The sequence below is a fragment of the Eubalaena glacialis genome, chromosome 5, assembly GCF_028564815.1.
Source record: "Eubalaena glacialis isolate mEubGla1 chromosome 5, mEubGla1.1.hap2.+ XY, whole genome shotgun sequence".
Classification (NCBI taxonomy): Eukaryota; Metazoa; Chordata; class Mammalia; order Artiodactyla; family Balaenidae; genus Eubalaena; species Eubalaena glacialis.
The window spans coordinates 89,316,373-89,334,593 of NC_083720.1; the positions used below are offsets into that span (position 1 = coordinate 89,316,373).

At 35.6% G+C, this 18,221-nt stretch overlaps 1 pseudogene; it reads right to left on the minus strand.

Moving 5' to 3' along the window:
• Positions 1-5,685: 5,685 nt before the first annotated feature.
• On the minus strand, positions 5,686-16,855 carry LOC133091808 (zinc finger protein 532-like; annotated as a pseudogene).
• Positions 16,856-18,221: the final 1,366 nt, after the last annotated feature.

The window sequence follows — 18,221 nt, forward strand, 5'->3', positions numbered from 1 at the left end:
TCCATGTCCTAGCTATTGTAAATAGGGCTTCAGTGAACATTGTGGTACATGACTCTTTTTGAATTATGGTTTTCTCAGGGTATACGCCCAGTAGTGAGACTGCTGGGTCATATGGTAGTTCTATTTTTAGTTTTTAAGGAACCTCCATACTGTTTCCCATACTGCCTGTATCAATTTACATTCCCACCAACAGTGCAAGAGTGTTCCCTTTTCTCCACACCCTCTCCAGCGTTTATTGTTTGTAGATTTTTTGATGATGGCCATTCTGACTGGTGTGAGATGATATCTCATCGTAGTTTTGATATGCATTTCTCTAATGATTAAGGATGTTGAGCATTCTTTAATGTGTTTGTTGGCAATCTGTATATCTTCTTTGGAGAAATGTCTATTTAGGTCTTCTGCCCATTTTTGGATTGGATTGTTTGTTTTTTTGATATTGAGCTGCATGAGCTGCTTGTATATTTTGGTGATTAATCCTTTGTCAGTTGGTTTGTTTGCAAATATTTTCTCTCTTTCTGAGGGTTGTCTTTTTGTCTTGTTTATGGTTTCCTTTGCTGTGCAAAAGCTTTTAAGTTTCATTAGGTCCCATTTGTTTATTTTTGTTTTTATTTCCATTTCTCTAGGAGGTAGGTCAAAAAGGATCTTACTGTGATTTATGTCATAGAGGTTTCGGCCTATGTTTTCCTCTAAAAGTTTTATCGTGTCTGTTCTTACATTTAGGTCTATAATCCATTTTGAGTTTATTTTTGTGTATGGTGTTAGGGAGTGTTCTAATTTAGATCAATGGAACAAGGTAGAAAGCCCAGAGATAAACCCACGTGCATATAGTCAACTTATCTGTGATAAAGGAGGCAAGAATATACAATGGAGAAAAGACAGCCTCTTCAATAAGTGGTGCTGAGAAAACTGGACAGCGACATGTAAAAGAATGAAATTAGAACACTCCCTTACACTATACACAAAAACAACCAACCATTCTTAAACTTAGGGTTAAAAGAACACCATATTATTTGCTCATGACCCTCTGGACCAGCAATTTGGTCTGGGGTCAGGGAAGTGTTATCTTTGGAGCTTCCCTGAGCTTACTCTTTAGAATAGAGTTAGCCATCAGCTTAGCTGGGGCAGAATGATCCAAGAAGGCATCAGTCACATAGCTGGAGTTTGGCAGATTAGTAGGAAGCTTTAATTTTCACTTTCTTGTGGCCTCTCCAACAGACAAGCTTGAACTTTTTGAGATGAGAGCAGAATTCTATAACAGCTTGCATGAAAGTTTTAGGCCTAGGTTTAGAACTCACACAATGTCACTTCTGCTTCTCCAATTGAGTTTTAGAACAAGTCACGAGTCAAGTCCATATTCAAAGAGTGGAGAAGTAGCTTCCACCTCTTGATAGGAGGAGATACAAAGCAAACATAGTCATTTTTAATGCACTACAGTAAGAAACTCATTAAATACAAAATCACCAAAGCTAGGTTCGTTTGATTTATTACAGGAAGGGTGTAGAGTACTTTGACTGGGCTTTTTTACTGCTTCAGAGCAGGGAAGTCAGGGGAAGATAGTTAGGGTGTTCGGGCCTGGTTGGTGATATCAAGGAAGACTTTGTAAAGAGCAGGTTGTGACTTGACAGGGTTTATGACATAACTTTGGATTGCTGGACATGGTGAGGTGAAGTCTTGAATCTATGTTATTAATATTATTATTATTATTTTCATTATTGTTATTTGGCCAAATATCCTATATTTATTCACATATGAGCTGTGTTTAATATAGTCATGATGGATATAGTACATAACATCTGACCGCAGCAAGACCTTTTGAGGAACTGAATGTCAACTACATTATATCATGCAAATATCTATACACACAGAACATTTCTTTTTTAAAGTACATAACATTATTAAAATGTAAAATAAAATATATAAACACAAAAAAAGACAAGAACAAATATAATTCTTCCAGAGAACTACAAATGGAAGAGCCAGTAGAGTACCTCTGCTGCACTTCAATAAAGTGGAACTACCAACAATAAACGTGCTTATTGAAATTACTGAACTAAACCCAGGTAGCTCAGTGCTTAATCTAACAGCCATTTGCAATACTCAGACTGCTGCATTGTCAAAGCAGTTGTTGAAGTCATGCACACCAACTCAAAGTACCAGGATGTTTGGCAGTGGCATCCAGAACAGGAAATGCAAACTCTTCCAACAGGAAAGGATTAAGTCAGTTGTGATATTTTTACTGTCAAGGGTCAAGAGAAATACTTGATACTGCTGATTATTTCTCTAATATCGAATAAATTACATGACAAAACTTGCCTCTATAACTTTGATTTAACTACATATTTGTAACTTTTACAGTAGTCCAGCCCTTTTATAACTTTATCCCCTGTGCTCTTTAAACCAGCCTTGCAAATTGGCCCAGAAAACAAGTCCACATTTTTCTTATATAATACCATTCTTCCCCATTCCTCAAGATTACGTTAAGAAAATCTGCATTCCTTACTGGATTATTAGTCTAAGTTTTTCTCCACCACTGGGAAAAAAAAAACTACTTGTAAGGCTGCTTTAAAAACTGTTTAGTGTGTGGATTAAAGATCTAATTGGAAGGCCAGACACTATAAAACTCATAGAGGAAAACATAGGCAGAACACACTTTGACATAAATCACAGCAAGATCTTTTTTGACCCACGTCCTAGAGTAATGAAAATTAAAACAAAAATAAACAAATGGGACTGAATGACACTTCAAAGCTTTTCACAGCAAAGGAAACCATAAACAAGACAAAAAGACAACCCTCAGAATGGGAGAAAATATTTGCAAATGAAACAACTGACAAAGGATTAATCTCCAAAATATACAAGCAGCTCATACAGCTCAATATCCAAGAAACAAACAACCTAATCAAAAAATGGGTGGAAGATCTAAATAGACATTTCTCCAAAGAAGACATACAGATGGCCAACAAACACATGAAAAGATGCTCAATATCACTAGTTATTAGAGAAATGCAAAATGAAACTACAGTGAGGTATCACCTCACACCAGTCAGAATGGCCATCATCAAAAAATCTACAAACAATACATGCTGCAGACGGTGTGGAGAAAAGGGAACCCTCTTGCACTGTTGGTGGGAATGTAAATTGGTGCAGCCACTATGGAGAACAGTATGGAGGTTCCTTAAAAAACTAAAAATAGAACTACCATATGACCCAACAATCCCACTACTGGGCATATACCCTGAGAAAACCATTCCAAAAAACACATGCAGCCCAATGTTCATTGAGCACTATTTACACTAGCCAGGACATGGAAGCAACCTAAATGTCCATCTACAGATTAATGGATAAAGAAGATGTGGTACATATATACAATGGAATATTACTCAGCCATAAAAAGGAATGAAATTGGGTCATTTGTAGAGACGTGGGTGGACCTAGAGAGCGTCATACGGAGTGAAGTAAGTCAGAAAGAGAAAAGCAAGTATCATATAAAAATGCATATATGTGGAATCTAGAAAAATCGTACAGATGAACCAGTTTGCAAAGCAGAAATAGAGACACAGGCATAGAGAACAAATGTATGGATACCAAGGGGGAAAGGGGTGTGGTGGGAGGAATTGGGAGATTGAGACTGACACATATACATTATCGATACTATGTATAAGATAGATAACTGATGGGAACTTACTGTATAGCACAGGGTACTCTACCTAATGCACTGTGGTAACCTAAATGGAGGGAAGTCCAAAAGAGAAGGGATATATGCATGTGTATGGCTGATTCATTTTGTTGTGCATTGGAGGCTAACATAACATTGTAAAGCAACCATTCTTCAATAAAAATTAATGAAAAAAATAAAAATAAAATAAAAACTGTTTGGTGTGGCCTAAAAAAAACTGTGAGCAGAAACGAACACAGCATTGTAAAGCAACTATACTCCAATAAAAAATATAAAATTAAATTAAATAAAAAAAAAAGTTGTGAGGAACCTATCTCTGCAGCTGTGTTTCAAATGTGCACTTTTATACTTAGAGTAGGCACACTGAGGATAATGTTAAGGTAATGAAGCTTTCTTAATGTTATTGAGACCCATAATCACCTATAATTTATGTAGTAAATTTAAAAGTTAAAAAACACATTCTAAATTAATTTCTAATTAATTCTAAAATTGCTCTAATTTAATTCTAAAAACTAAAAAGGCAATATCTTAACCTGTAATTAGTTAACAAACTAATATTTTTAATATTTGCAACATCCAAAATGGTTTATTTGAATTTAGGAACTTCTTCTGTTATGAAGAACTCTGTTTTAAAGAAATAGTAAAAGAGGAAATTAACCCTAAAAAACTCAAAACATTTTCCACCAGATACTAATATAAACATGTAACAAAGATTTTAAAATGTTATTCATTTAAATATATACAAACTCTTTTAAACTCAAATATGTTTTAACCTCATCAAGTACATACATAAGATGAAGAAGGAACATTGAAAGAGAATATACTGCAACAGCCTAGACCATACTGTTAACTCGACTAAGCTGCAATTTTTTTTAAATAAATAAATAAATTTATTAAATATATATATATATATCTAAACAGACACCTCACCAAAGAAGATATACAGATGCAAATAAGCATATGAAAAAAAAAAAGATGTACATACTATCCTTATTGTGTAATTGCTGTTATCTTCACTACAATAGACCATATGTTTCTGTATCCTCCTACACTTCCTCAGTGCCTAGCACAAAGTACATTTACAATAAATGAATGAATTGATGAATAAAAGATGATTTTTATACTGAGCTACCATATTTATCAATAACCGGCAAACAAGTTAAGGTCAACTAACATTTATGTATTACATTCTACGTGCTATGTCTGATGGTAGAAAGTGAAGCAGGTTAGTGTATAAGAAAGAATCTATTTGGAAGATCAGATTAAGGCCAGTTGAAACCTCAACTTGGCCATTTATTGATGTGATTTTTGAAAGTTAATGAACCACTTCATTTACCTTCATCTTACTGTTTTTGTTTTTGGTCTTCTTTACTTCTTTCCTATTCTCCTCCCTTCCTTCACCCCCTATTTCTTCTTTCCTTCCTTAACCAATAAGGGTCTATCCACTATATCATACTGTTAACTCGACTAAGCTGCAATTTTTTTTGCAACAAAAATGCCTTGACTTTTTCAATCCAGCATGGACAGAGATTTTCCTTATAGGCATGTGAAAATTAATAAAGAGCAACCTCATTTAAAATGGAGTCAGAGGCCAGAAGGGAGAGCTCTCACACAGTGCCACTTGGTCAATAACAGGAAGGACTCTCAATTACAGACCCCAACAAGAAGAGTCATCAAGAGGAAAGAACTGTCAGTTACAAGTCTCAACAGGAAAGATGTACATTGCATCTCCTTCAGAAAATTGAACACCCCAGCAACTAAGCCAGTGAGAACATTTTCACTCTGAATTCTCACTTTTGTCCAATGGATTTTCCTTCAAAACAATCCCTCCTAACTTCTTCCTTTTTCTCTATAAAATAACATTCCTCTCCTTTATTTGTTGGACTTGCCTATGGCTTTTCCTATAGCCTGCTTGTTCTGAATTGCAATTCTTTGCTGTTCCCAGATAAACCCATTTTGCTGGTTAAATTCCTGGCTGTTTTATTTTTTAGGGTAACAGACATCTGTAGCTATTTCTCAGTTGAACTCATTTATTTGGATTTAATAAAGATCATGTCATGTGTCCACATGTGAGTATTTAAGGCAGCGTCAGCTGCAAAATGTTTTGCACACACTTCGCTTTATCTTTCTGACACTACACCATCAGATGATTTATCCTTGTGCCTAGGTTTGTTCTCCTGTGGTTTATCTTCCCCACACCCATTCTATTTGGACACTGGCTGAGGTTACTTCAATTTGTTCACTATGAAGAGCTGCCTGGACAGAGAGACTTGGGACATATAACAGAGGCCACATTTGGGCACTGGTAAGAAGAATCACTCAATTTGTGTTACAGGTTGTTGTCATAGAACTGCAGGAGATTTTTCATTATGAAACTGCACACAGAACATTTGTGAACCTTAAAAACATTTCTCTTTAGCTTTTCCAGTGATTGGGTAATAGTTCCTTTGGGAGATATAAAGTCTAAAACTGATTCTGAAACCAAGCAGGACCTTGGGGGGCTTTCCCCAGGACAGAGAACCCTGTGACCCCTGCCTCTTGTTTGTAGAAAAACTTTAGCCTCCTAGGCCTTCCTTGAGTTCCAAAGAAATTCAGTCAGAGAAGTGAGAAAATGCAGAAACAAAGGAAAAGAGTCAAGTGGGAAAAAACAATAATAGTTTAGATATAAAACAAATTCAAGGACTTTTAGTTCCTCCTCAAGGCTGTAGATCATATCCTGAGACATATCCTTGAGTTGTTTTGCAAATATTAAAACCCTCACTGGGTGGAAAAAATTAACTGCATGTTGACCACCAGCACAAAGACTCCCCCAGACCAGTTGAAACCAGAAGTTTGATGAATGAGATTCCCAAAACATCACCCTGTTACCACACCAACAACTGATAAGAGAATTGTGCATGAGCTGATCACACACTCTGTAATCCTCTCCCTCATACTGTTTTTATTTTTTTTTAAATAAATTTATTTATTTATTTTTGGCTGCATTGAGTCTTTGTTGCTGCACGTGGGCTTTCTCTCGTTGCGGCGAGTGGGGGTTACTCTTCGTTGCGGTGTGTGGGCTTCTCATTGCAGTGGCTTCTCCTGTTGCGGAGCACAGCCTCTAGGCACATGGGCTTCAGTAGTTGTGGCACGTGGGCTCAGTACTTGTGGCTTGCAGGCTCTAGAGCGCAGGCTCAGTAGTTGTGGTGCACGGGCTTAGCTGCTCCGCGGCATGTGGGATCCTCCCAGACCAGGGCTCGAACATATGTCCCCTGCATTGTCAGGCAGATTCTTAACCACTGCACCACCAGGGAAGTCCCATACTTTTTTTAAAAACCCTTTTCTGAAAGTCATTAGGGAGTTCTAGTCTTTTGAGCATTAGCTGTCTCTTTTCCTTGTTTGATGCCTTGCAATAAATGCTGTAGTCCCCTTCACCACCACCTGGTGTCAGTAGATTGGCTTTTCTGCACATCAGGTGAATGAACCCAAGTTTTGTTCTGCAACAGTTCTTCCATTTTCTCCTTTGGACTGGGAAACTTGGCATCTTCTTTCGTTTCTGTTTTCTTCTCATTTGTCACTTCTGTTGGTTATTTTTTTTAGAGTCTCTTGTTACAACTTTTTAGAGTACTTATATGTAATTATGTATTAGAATGATAATTTGTTTATTTAAAAATCTTCAACAAGTATTTATAGATGTTATACACTGTGCTGTGCATTGTGATGACTGAGAGAGAGACATTTAAGAAAGAATCCCTGCCTTTTTAAGTTTATAGTCTAAAAAAGAAGATAGAAAAAGCAAACAGGCAAAAACCAAGGGAAAAATGATCATAAATGCTGTAAAAGAAACAAACAGGTTTGGAGAAGTGAGACCAATTTAGATAAAAATTGTTGAAGTGGAAGTTTAATATCTGTCACCTCCTCCCGTACATGACTTTAATTTCCATGAAAAGAGGTGTCAGTACCTAACAGACTGTCTATTCCACTGTAAGTGCATGGTAAACAAGTTGAATGAGAAAAATGAATGAATGGATGACTTACATTTATTAAATGTCTACCAATTTCACTGAACTGAGTTCGTTGTGTACATTATCTCATTTTATCCTTATAACGACCCTAAGCCATCCATATTTTATAGGTAATAACATCTTTATAGGTAATATATATCTTGTCCAAAATCAGAGAACTTGTTACATGCTGGGCCATGTGATTCCAAAACGGAGATGTGTGGCCAAGGTAACTAATCATTAGAGGTAATGGTTCTATAAAATTAGACTTATTCAACACATAATAATATTCTTACTTCAGTCCTGTTCCATTTATTCTGTGCATTGACATTTATTCACTTAAATTTTACATTTGAATGTAAGTAAATAATAGACTTTTATATGTATAATTTCTCCAGAATAAACATTTAAAAAACACTTTTTAAGTTCAGTCATCATCTCCATAAATATTCTGTTATTCAAAGGTTATAGTGTGAGTTAATCTCTAACAACTCGTATATGAAATAAAATGGGAAGGAGAGAGAAAAAGAAAATGGTTAGTATATACAAATAACACATACATGTAACAAGAAAAGAGAAAATATCAAAGACACTTTAGTCCTCATTTCTGTAAATTGGTTATTATGTCATAGTTGATATATGTGGCTTTCTTCTTTAGTGCCCATCTCATACTTCCTTGTCTTCAACCAGAAACTTTTCTGGGTTCTTTACCTGGAGGGGTGATCCAAATCTCCACTCCTACAAGGTGTGATTCTTTAACCGTCTTGCCTTTTTTTGGTTGCTGTTAGTGTTACATTAAGATTTGCAACTTGGTGTTGAAGCAAAAGAGGCATTCCAGAGAATCCCCTGAGTTCCAGACATAGTCCTATTTATCTCCATTTTGTCGCAGCAGCTAAACTTTCCCTTGATAATCAGAATGAATCACTCCATACAATAGATTAACTTTTCTTTTCTTTTCTTTTTTTTTGCCTTTTGGTTGAGAGGCATAAAAAGCCCAAAATGACTAGGTGGTAGTCTCATCTTCCAATTCAGTGGAACCATTATTGAGTCCCCTGGTGGAAATCAAATAAGAAGAACAAACCCGACTCCATATTGGACCCATTCCTTTAGCTCTAACCTTTGTGCTCTGTTGCCTGTGCTTAGTCATACTGGCTCTGCCCCTTTGTAAAAGAATGTTGCCTATAGCCTGGAATATACATAATAGCCCTTTCTCAAGGCTCTGCCTCCCAGGCTTGACCTTTAAAGGTATAAAATTTTTCATTCACATAGAGATAAAAAGTTACAAAACAGAGAATAACATTTGTCTTTTTGGAGGTTTATAGGAATATTGTGACTAGACCTATGTGAACAGGTGCAAGAGCAAAGGATTATCATCCCCTCTGGGTCTGGCCAGCACCAAGAAGTTTGCAACAACCAGCCACATCCCCTTCTCTTTCAGTATAAAAGAAACCTGAATTCTAGCTTGAGTAAGATGGTTCTTTGGGACACTAGTCCACCATCTCCTCAGTCCTTGCCCCAACACCTCGTCTTTCAATTTGTTGGCCTTTTGTGTGGTGAACAGTACAAGTCTGGACTTGGTCACAGAAAGGTTCCCCATTGAGAACTGAGGTCAGTCGATGGAATGGGAAGCAAAAATTCTGCAGGTATAAGAGTATAATCCCACTTCCACTTCTTGATTCTGGCACCCTTGTATGCTGACTATGGAGAGATATCACTATATAATAGTCTCTGAATCAAAGCATACACTGCCTCCTATAACACAAACAAAAAATCTTTTCAGGGTGTTGCCTTCCAAGTGTTGCTATAACTCATCAGTGAGCCATTCCATCTTTCAATTAGGCTAGCTACTTCTGGGTGATGGGGCATATGTTAAAATCCATTGTAAACTCCATTCACTCTGTGCCTTGTCTAGTCACTCTTTCCATGATGTCTTTAATGAGTAGAAGTTATTTGTTTTAATGTGCTTAAATTTATCATTTTTCTTTTTTTATGATTAGTGCTGTCATGGTCTCTAACATGTTCGCCATTGGGTCCACATACAGCAGAACTGTTACAGGTGCTTGTGTAGGTGTGGCTCTCTCCAGGTTCCTGGGAGGACTCCTACCGGGTCACTGAGTGGGTCCTTGGGCAGGCAGGACTAGCCCTGGACCACAGCTGAGTGAGTCTGGAACAGGGTCACAGAGCTGCTTTTAAGGTTCACAGCCAGGTCCAAGATCTGAAGGCCTGCTTCTGGAGGCATGAATAAGGGTGTGTCCTGCCAGATCTCTGGGCAGGCATGACTGTGACTAGGAGGGACTGGAGCTGAATCAAAGGGGTTGCAGGACCTGCAGTTAGGTTGAGGTCAGGGAACCTGCCTCCAGGGGCACAGATGGGCGTGACTCCCACTGGGTCCCTGGGCTTGCAGGAGTACATATAGACCACAGCTGCAGCTAAGGTTGGTTAGACGAGGGGCTGAAGCTAGGTTATAGGGCTGCTACAGGATCCTCATTAGGGACCAAGGTCTGCAGACCTGAAATACGGGCAGGTGCGGCTCTGAGCCCTTTGGTGAATGATGCTAGTAGCAAGACGAAGGCCAATCAGGGCTCTAACCAAATCCATAGGAACATGGGGCTGTTTCCAGATCTGTAACTAGGATCATAGTTGGCCAGCCTACCACCAGGGTGCAGACCTACCTTTTTAAAATGGCCCTCCACAGTCTTGGGCTCCATAGGGGTTTCACCATCTAGATCCCAAAACTCCCACAAAAGCACTCTTGTTTGTGGATGACTGCCAAATTATTGTTGCTGTGGGTGGATATGAGTGAGGGACATCCTATTCTGCCAACCTGTTGACATCCCTTGCCTAGCGGTGAGCATTCTGTTAACTGAAATTTGAACCAAGTCTCTAAGATAGGTCATTCCTAATACAGCATACAGTAGCCTATTCTATTCTGTATTGAGCAAACTATGCCTCTAATATCATGTTCACATTCTAAATTCTACAATCAAGATTTATGTTTAAAAACAGAATTCACTGTAGATCATAATTTTCTGCAGCAAAGAACAGCTAGAGTGAGAATTTATTACAGATGAAAAATACAGGTGAAGCTATATGGGACTTTTATGAGGAAAATAAGTGTTAGTGATTAAAGTTTGAAGCTTATCTACCATGAGGTGATGTTATAGAATACATTTAGAGAAAAGCTACCAAACAGCATAGGTATATTTTTTTCTCAAGCAATTTTTGTGGTATTTGTGGTTTGAAAAAAGAAGATTAATCTTGAAGTACATGATGACAATATTAGTTTCTGGGTAGGGAAAAATGGTTTGAAAACAGATTTCTGTTTAAGACCTGTCAGGGCAGACAATTTTATTATTTTATTTTTCTTTTGAAGAGCAAAATTATTACCACAATATAAATCCATTTATATCTCTGGACTTTAATGAATAAGGAATGTTTCAGATCCAGAAATGACCAACAATGTGAAACTAATTACGAAAACTGAGGTTTTCAGATCTTTCTCCTGTGGTTTGGTATTGATATAATGTAATACATTATATTATTATAATTACTTTAAAACACTTAAGTATAAATCTTCTGGAATTATGCATATTTAAGTGTATATGTGTGTGTGAGTATGTGTGTGTGTATTTCTTTTCATTGGTACCCTAACAGGTGCTACCTAACAAATGGCCTGCCCATGTTAGATTACAACCCAGAGGAAAATCCTGAAGTCACTTTAATTTTTCATTTGAAAAGCTCTTGCTCTAACTAAACCTAGGCTCAAACCAAACATAGGAAGCTCATAATCTAGAGTTATGATTAATGTATATTGTGCTTCAACCTCTCATCCATTTAATGGAGAACATGGCTGAACTTTGGATGGCCTGCCCTTACCAATGTTTGAAATTGAGCATGGCTGCTCTGACATGAAAAGTCAATAAAATTGAGCAACATAGCTCAAACTATCAAAAGCTTACTAAAAACTACATTTACAGGTTGGGAATTCAAGTGCTTAAAATTAAACACAAATCAAAGTAATTTCTAACTGAGTCTAAAAAAGTTCACCATTATGCCCTGTCTCTGAATAGAATGGTTTGGTTTCTTTTCTTCAGATTTATTTAAATATTTATTTGAGATTCCATGAACAATAAACTTTTGAGTAACTTTTTTTCTATGTATATACCTAAAGTTTAATAATTATGAAAGCACCTGGTTAGATTAGAAAAAGGAAATACAGTTTCTTATTCAAAACACAAGATCTCAGTTTTGTCTGGGTGCTAGACCTTACTAATAATTTTTTTTAAGTTATAGTGATTTAATTGTTTCATTTTGTTAATTGACTAATTCTATAACTTATTTTATCCCTTACAGATGTAAAGAAAGGGAAAGTGAACTCCCTGAAGATTTTTTAGGCTAGACAGTTCTTTCTGTCTCTCCATATTCTGCTGTTTTTAATTGGTTTCCAACTCCTTTTCTCACTCATGAATCTGTTCCTTCCTCTTTGCTCCAAAACATAGGTATAGTACCTTCAGGAAAATCAACATATACTGGTTATGATGGTCTTCCATTATTTATGCTTTCTTCAAGAGACTGTGATACTTATTAATAGCAGTACTGCTGTCTCTCAACTGGAAAGGTCAGGAATTTTTGTTAATGTCACATAGATTCTTTGGTAACTGTTATGCATACCAGTAGATAAACCTCAAAGTTAATTTTAAAATCTTATATGGACAAGACAAAGAATGGTAAAATTGGGAGTCACTGTTGCCCTCAGTTCTAAGAGTTATTTTTTTAAAAAAAGAAGAAGGAAGGGAAAAAAAAGAAGGAAAGAAATAGGGTTAATGAGAAGAAATATATCAGAACCGTTTGGAGATTTGTTGGTTGAAAGTGTTTTAGCACACCACCTGTCCTGAGAATTTTGCATTAAGAGAGTCTTACACAATTTTGGCAGCTCTGAGGTGTTCTGTGTTCTCAAAATATAGGGTTACCATCACTGTCTATTTTTTACCAAATGGAAACTTTAGATTTTCATTGGTAATTACAAATTATACAGATTTCCAAGTTTTATGAAACATTTGAATCTACCGTGAAAATGCCTATTTTTGGTTTTCTGCTCCCCAAATCTTATCAATACAGGTAACTAACTAGTAATTACCATATGATACAGACAAAGGCCTTTTCTTTTTTTCTATTTCAGTGAGGCCCTACATTTTTCATGATAACACAGTTTAAGGATATTTAGCTTATGGATTTGTTTTAAGAAACTAATCTGCAAGTGATAATTGTATATAATGTTATTTAGATTTATTTAAAACTCATTTAAGAGAAGGATGCCTGGATGTATAATTTTTATCAGAATATATGGAAAACATTGCAAAGAGATGAAAGTCAGTTATATTATCCCATCCATTAGAAATCACCAATATAACTAAACATAAAAATGAAAATTCCAGTTTAGAATACTTTAGGATAGATATCTTTCTTAAAGGCCCAAGAGAGTAATTTTGTGATATTTAAAAGGCTTAAATTTTAGGATGCAAGATAAATGGCCTTTTTAAACCAATTATTTTATATAGGAAAAGCATTTATTTTTCATTTTAAAGCTATCAAATAGGTATGATATCCATACTTCAGGAATGAGCAAAGATGTTTGCTGTGGTACTGGATATTACAGCTCCTGCAGTCATTCTTTCCATGTTTAAGGGTGTATTCTAACTGTGGAAGCATCTAGCATGTCAGTGATTGTACTAATTCAGAAAAAAACCATTAATATTAGTTTTCATTTTTTTGAATTTTAAGTTTTTGAGAAAAGGGTACAGTTGGAGGTTATCACCCACATATATATTTAAATGGGTATTTCTTACTTTGAATTTAAAGTAATCTTATTAATTTATATTTTAAATAAATAGTTATATATTTAGTTACATTGCCAGTTTTTAAAGTTCTCAATTTCAGTGAGACAAAGTATACTAAAATGTTTAAATAACTACATTCATTCTTACATTTTAACATCTCAGCAACCATTCTGGCTTACAGAACTTGCATTCTGGTTCCATGTTATGACACATGCCCCTTGGTTTTAAAAACCAAAAAAAACCTTCTATTTTGTTAAACTATTTTACCAAGTGGAATGAACTAGCCAGCACATCTAGTGTACTTATCTACTTATCATTGGTAACTCTGTTACCTTCTAACTACAGAACCAGTCTCTCCTGATGTGTAAATGATTCCCTGGGAGCCTTTGGAAGCTGTATTAACTCTTTCAGTCTTTTATTTTATCTCTTATTATTTTTTTTCTCATTCTTAATCTAAATAGAAGACAGTTATCTAGTTTAGTGGCTTTTATTTTGAAGATTCTCAGATCATGTTTTAGTTTCTTTTAGCTTTGTAGCCCCTGAGAAATACATTACTTTATAACGTAATGACAATTTGTACTAGTATACCACACAGAGAGAATTATTCTTATTATTTGATGAATGAACAATCCTAAAATTATAATATTGTAACTGAAAGGACTTTGAGATTTAAGGAATTGATGAAAAGAATTAGAAACTTTTGTGTAGTACTTACTCTATTTTCACTCATCTGCAAAATGTGAAGTTATAGCTTTGGAATATAGATCCAAGTGAGGGAGAATAGTTTTCTAGTTATTAATATCAATTGGGAGGGAAAAAACTGGTAAAATTCACGTCTGGAAAGTACCCAAAGTTGCTAAAAGGTAGTAAATGTGGTTTTCAGTGTAAGTTATTGACATAAGATGATTTATTTATAATATATTTAGATTTTGAAAGTTACTGAGAGAAACATACATACAAACTAGATTTTCTTTTCTGAATCAGTAGAACAGAATTGGGGGGGGGGAGCTTTATTACAGTGACCATGTCTATGAGGAATATTTACAGCTAAGCCTACTCCTATAGGCTTTAACCTTAAATCATCAAAATTTAAATTAGGTTATTCCTTATTTTGCCTATATCCATTTTTCTCTTTCAGTGTCATTTTTGCTTGACAAAATGTTGACATAGTGTATTTTTATTTGGTAGGCCCTTAGCAAGAATAATTTGCCAAAAGCAATAATGGCTCAGATTAACAATGAAGTGGAATTGAACCAATTTCCAGGTTCAACTAAGGAGCAGACATTCTATGGGTATTTCTTTTTTAGATTATAAATATGTTGAGATTTATTAATGGGGAGTTAAGCCTATGTCAGATTATGGGAGGAAGACTGTTAGTGACATCATAGTTGTACTCTTTTTTTCTAACTTCATACTCAACTAATACAGTTAGATATTTCTACTACATCATAGTGATTATATTTTTATGATAAAAAGTAATAGTTCCATATCTTTACAAATTGTCTCTGCAGAGATGTCAGGCGATGATGTTATTGGCATCTCGATTTGGCAGTATCCGAAAAATGAGACTGCCTTAAAGTATATGTGCTACTTCGGTTACGTATCTCCCTCTGCCTAGGGGCCAGGCCAGTTCCAACGAATACCAAGATTCTTGTACATAATAGTTTATAAAGAATTTAAGGGTTCAGACAGTTGGTTGAAAACAGAAAACTTAAAAAAATTTTTTTTAAACTAAAATTTTTAAATTTCAGTTTGAAGTGCCTGGTTTATAAAATCAGATTCTTTGATTATTACCTTTCTCTTTTAAACTGACTAATTTTGCTGATTAAACTTAAAGTCCTAGGCTCAATTGTGATGATTTATTGGTAGAATTGCTTCTTGATGGTTTGAGGTCCTACAGTGTCATGACGTTTATTAAATTGTCCTTGTTTTCCCAAATACTGGTCTAACCATATCCAGATGTCATTATTCAATTAAACAAGTTAAGAAATCATCCTGTAAATGAATGTTTAGGTTACTAAATTATATCATCTGCTGAGGAAGTATCACTCTTCCCTACATTAAGAGGTGCCGTCATCTCCTCAAAACACATGCTGTTTCTTTGGTATTAGCAGAGACTGTGTTCATTTAAAGATGGGAAGCCTGTCATGCAGTTCCTAGAAACACTTACTTTTTCTAGAAAGAAACTTTTCTATGATTAGTTTATAATTGTGTTTTCTCTAAGTGCTTTCTTTTATTTCAGTTATCAATTTAATTTTCAAGATGACAAATGCTATGTAAAGTCTCTCATACTGAGATTGGTCCATTAAATTATTGAAAGTTGCACTGCTCTTCATCTTTCAGGTGTCTGAAGTGAATGCTGTCAGGTGTTTGGAAGGTGTAAGATCATAAACTTTATTCATTTTCCTTATACAAAGTGATGGCTTCTAATGCTTATATTTCAAGATTTTTTTTTTAAGGACAACAACCCCTAATAGAGTAAAATTTGATTTCAGTCCAGGTCCCAATAATGTATTTGATTTTTCTGTTGTTGCTGGTGCTTCCTCTTGCATCAGATAGAGATTGTCTGCCTTTTTGTAGGGTACTCTTGTGACACCTTATGCCCAGTTGGAAAATACTATATGGCTTCTTTGTGCCTCTGCTATCTTTTCAAGAGCAATTTTACAAAAATCCTAGGTAGCTTATTTTAGTATTTAAATATATGTATACACGTGAGAGATACTTTTAGAACAGACTTTTTTTTACTTAAAAATTCTTGAATTTACATTTTTAAGATTAAATTTAAACTTTCCAGAATTTGAATTTGCCTTTCTCCACAGCAGTGCAATAGACCATAATTCAGCAATAGAAGAAATTGATGTCTGGTTAAAGGAAACAAATGTGAAGGGGAAAAAATTATTTTAATGTAACAGAAATGAATTTTTAAATAAAATTGTCTTGTTTCTGTAATTTTGTATTTGCTGCTACAGTAGCTCAATATTTTACAGAGCTAACATATAAATCTGGCTCCATTCAAAAACTGGAGTACTTTCTAGTACCACCAGCCTAGGAGGAAACTATGCACCAGTCTTCCAGATGGGTGACTGACGGCCTTGTTTAGCTGATGCATACTTTAGAATTCACCTATAGCCCAACATCAAGGAAGTTTGGGAGAAACTTTTATCTTGCTAGTTATAGAATTATGATTCTTTTTGGGCACTGGCATTTTGTGAAACCTTTGGGGGAGGGAGGGTGAGGCTGGGGAAGAAATGTGAATTATGTAGAAGGGTGTTTTCATGTTTTCTACCCTCTCCTAGAACCAGTACAACTTTCTTACCTGTGTCAGGTCCTAGTTCACCAGCTTTGTATCCAGTGATCATCTCATACAAGTTTGACTTTACTTGGTGATAGTGCCCACAACTAAGTTATTTGACATATTTGACTTTCAACAGTAACAAAAATGGTTTTGGATTTTGTTTTATTTCCTAAAAATATATACAATGTCAGAACTTCACATTTTATATACTAGTATCTGGCTATTAGTATTTTACAGGAACCATAGTCCTTGGTGACTATATATATATATATATATATATATATATATATTGGGTGGGCCAGAAGATTTGTTCAGTTTTTTCTGTAAGATGGCTCCAGTAGCACTTAGTTGACTTTAACTTCATTCGAAACAATTTTGTTAGATTGCATGTGACAGCTGTCATATTAGCATGCATTTATAAAAAGACATCAAAATTGGTGAATTTTTGTGTAGCCATTGTAATATTGAAGAGGGAAGAAAAAAAGCAACACTTTCGGCATATTATGTTTATTATTTCAAGAAAAGTAAAAACTGAAACGTAAAAAAAGATTTGTGCAGCGTGTGGAGAAGGTGCTGTGACTGATCGAATGTGTCAAAAGTGGTTTGCGATGTTTCATGCTGGAGATTTCTCGCTGGACGATGCTCCGTGGTATGTAGACCAGTTGAAGTTGATACCGATCAAATTGAAACAATAATTGAGAAAAATCAACGTTATACCATGAGGGAGATAGCCAACATACTCAAAATATCCAAATCAAGCGTTGAAAATCATTTGCACCAGCTTGGTTATATGAATCACTTTCATGTTTGGGTTCCTCATAAGTTAAGGTAACAAAACATTCTTGACCATATTTCCTCATACGATTCTCTACTGAAATGTAATGAAAACGTTCCTTTTTTAAAGCAAATTGTGATGGGTAATGAAAAGTGGATACTGTACAAAAATGTGGAACAGAAGAGATCATGGAGCAAGAGAAATGAACCACCACCAACTACACCAAAGGCCAGTCTTCACCCAAAGAAGGTGATGTTGTGTATATGGTGGGATTGGAAGGGAGTCCCCTATCATGAGCTTCTTCTGGAAAGCCAAACGATTAATTACAACAAGTACTGCTCCTAATTAGACCAACTGAAAATGGCACTCAACGAAAAGTGTCCAGAATTAGTCAACAGAAAATGCATAATCTTCCATCAGGATAACTCAAGACTGTGTGTTTGTTTGATGACCAGGCAAAAAACTGTTACAGCTTGGCTGGGAAGTTCTGATTCATCTGCTGTATTCACCAGACATTGCACCTTCAGTTTTCCATTTATTTCATTCTTTACAAAATTCTCTTAATGGAAAAAATTTCAATTCCCCGGAAGACTGTAAAAGTCACCTGGAACTGTTCTTTGCTCAAAAAGATAAGGAGTTTTGAGAAGATGGAATT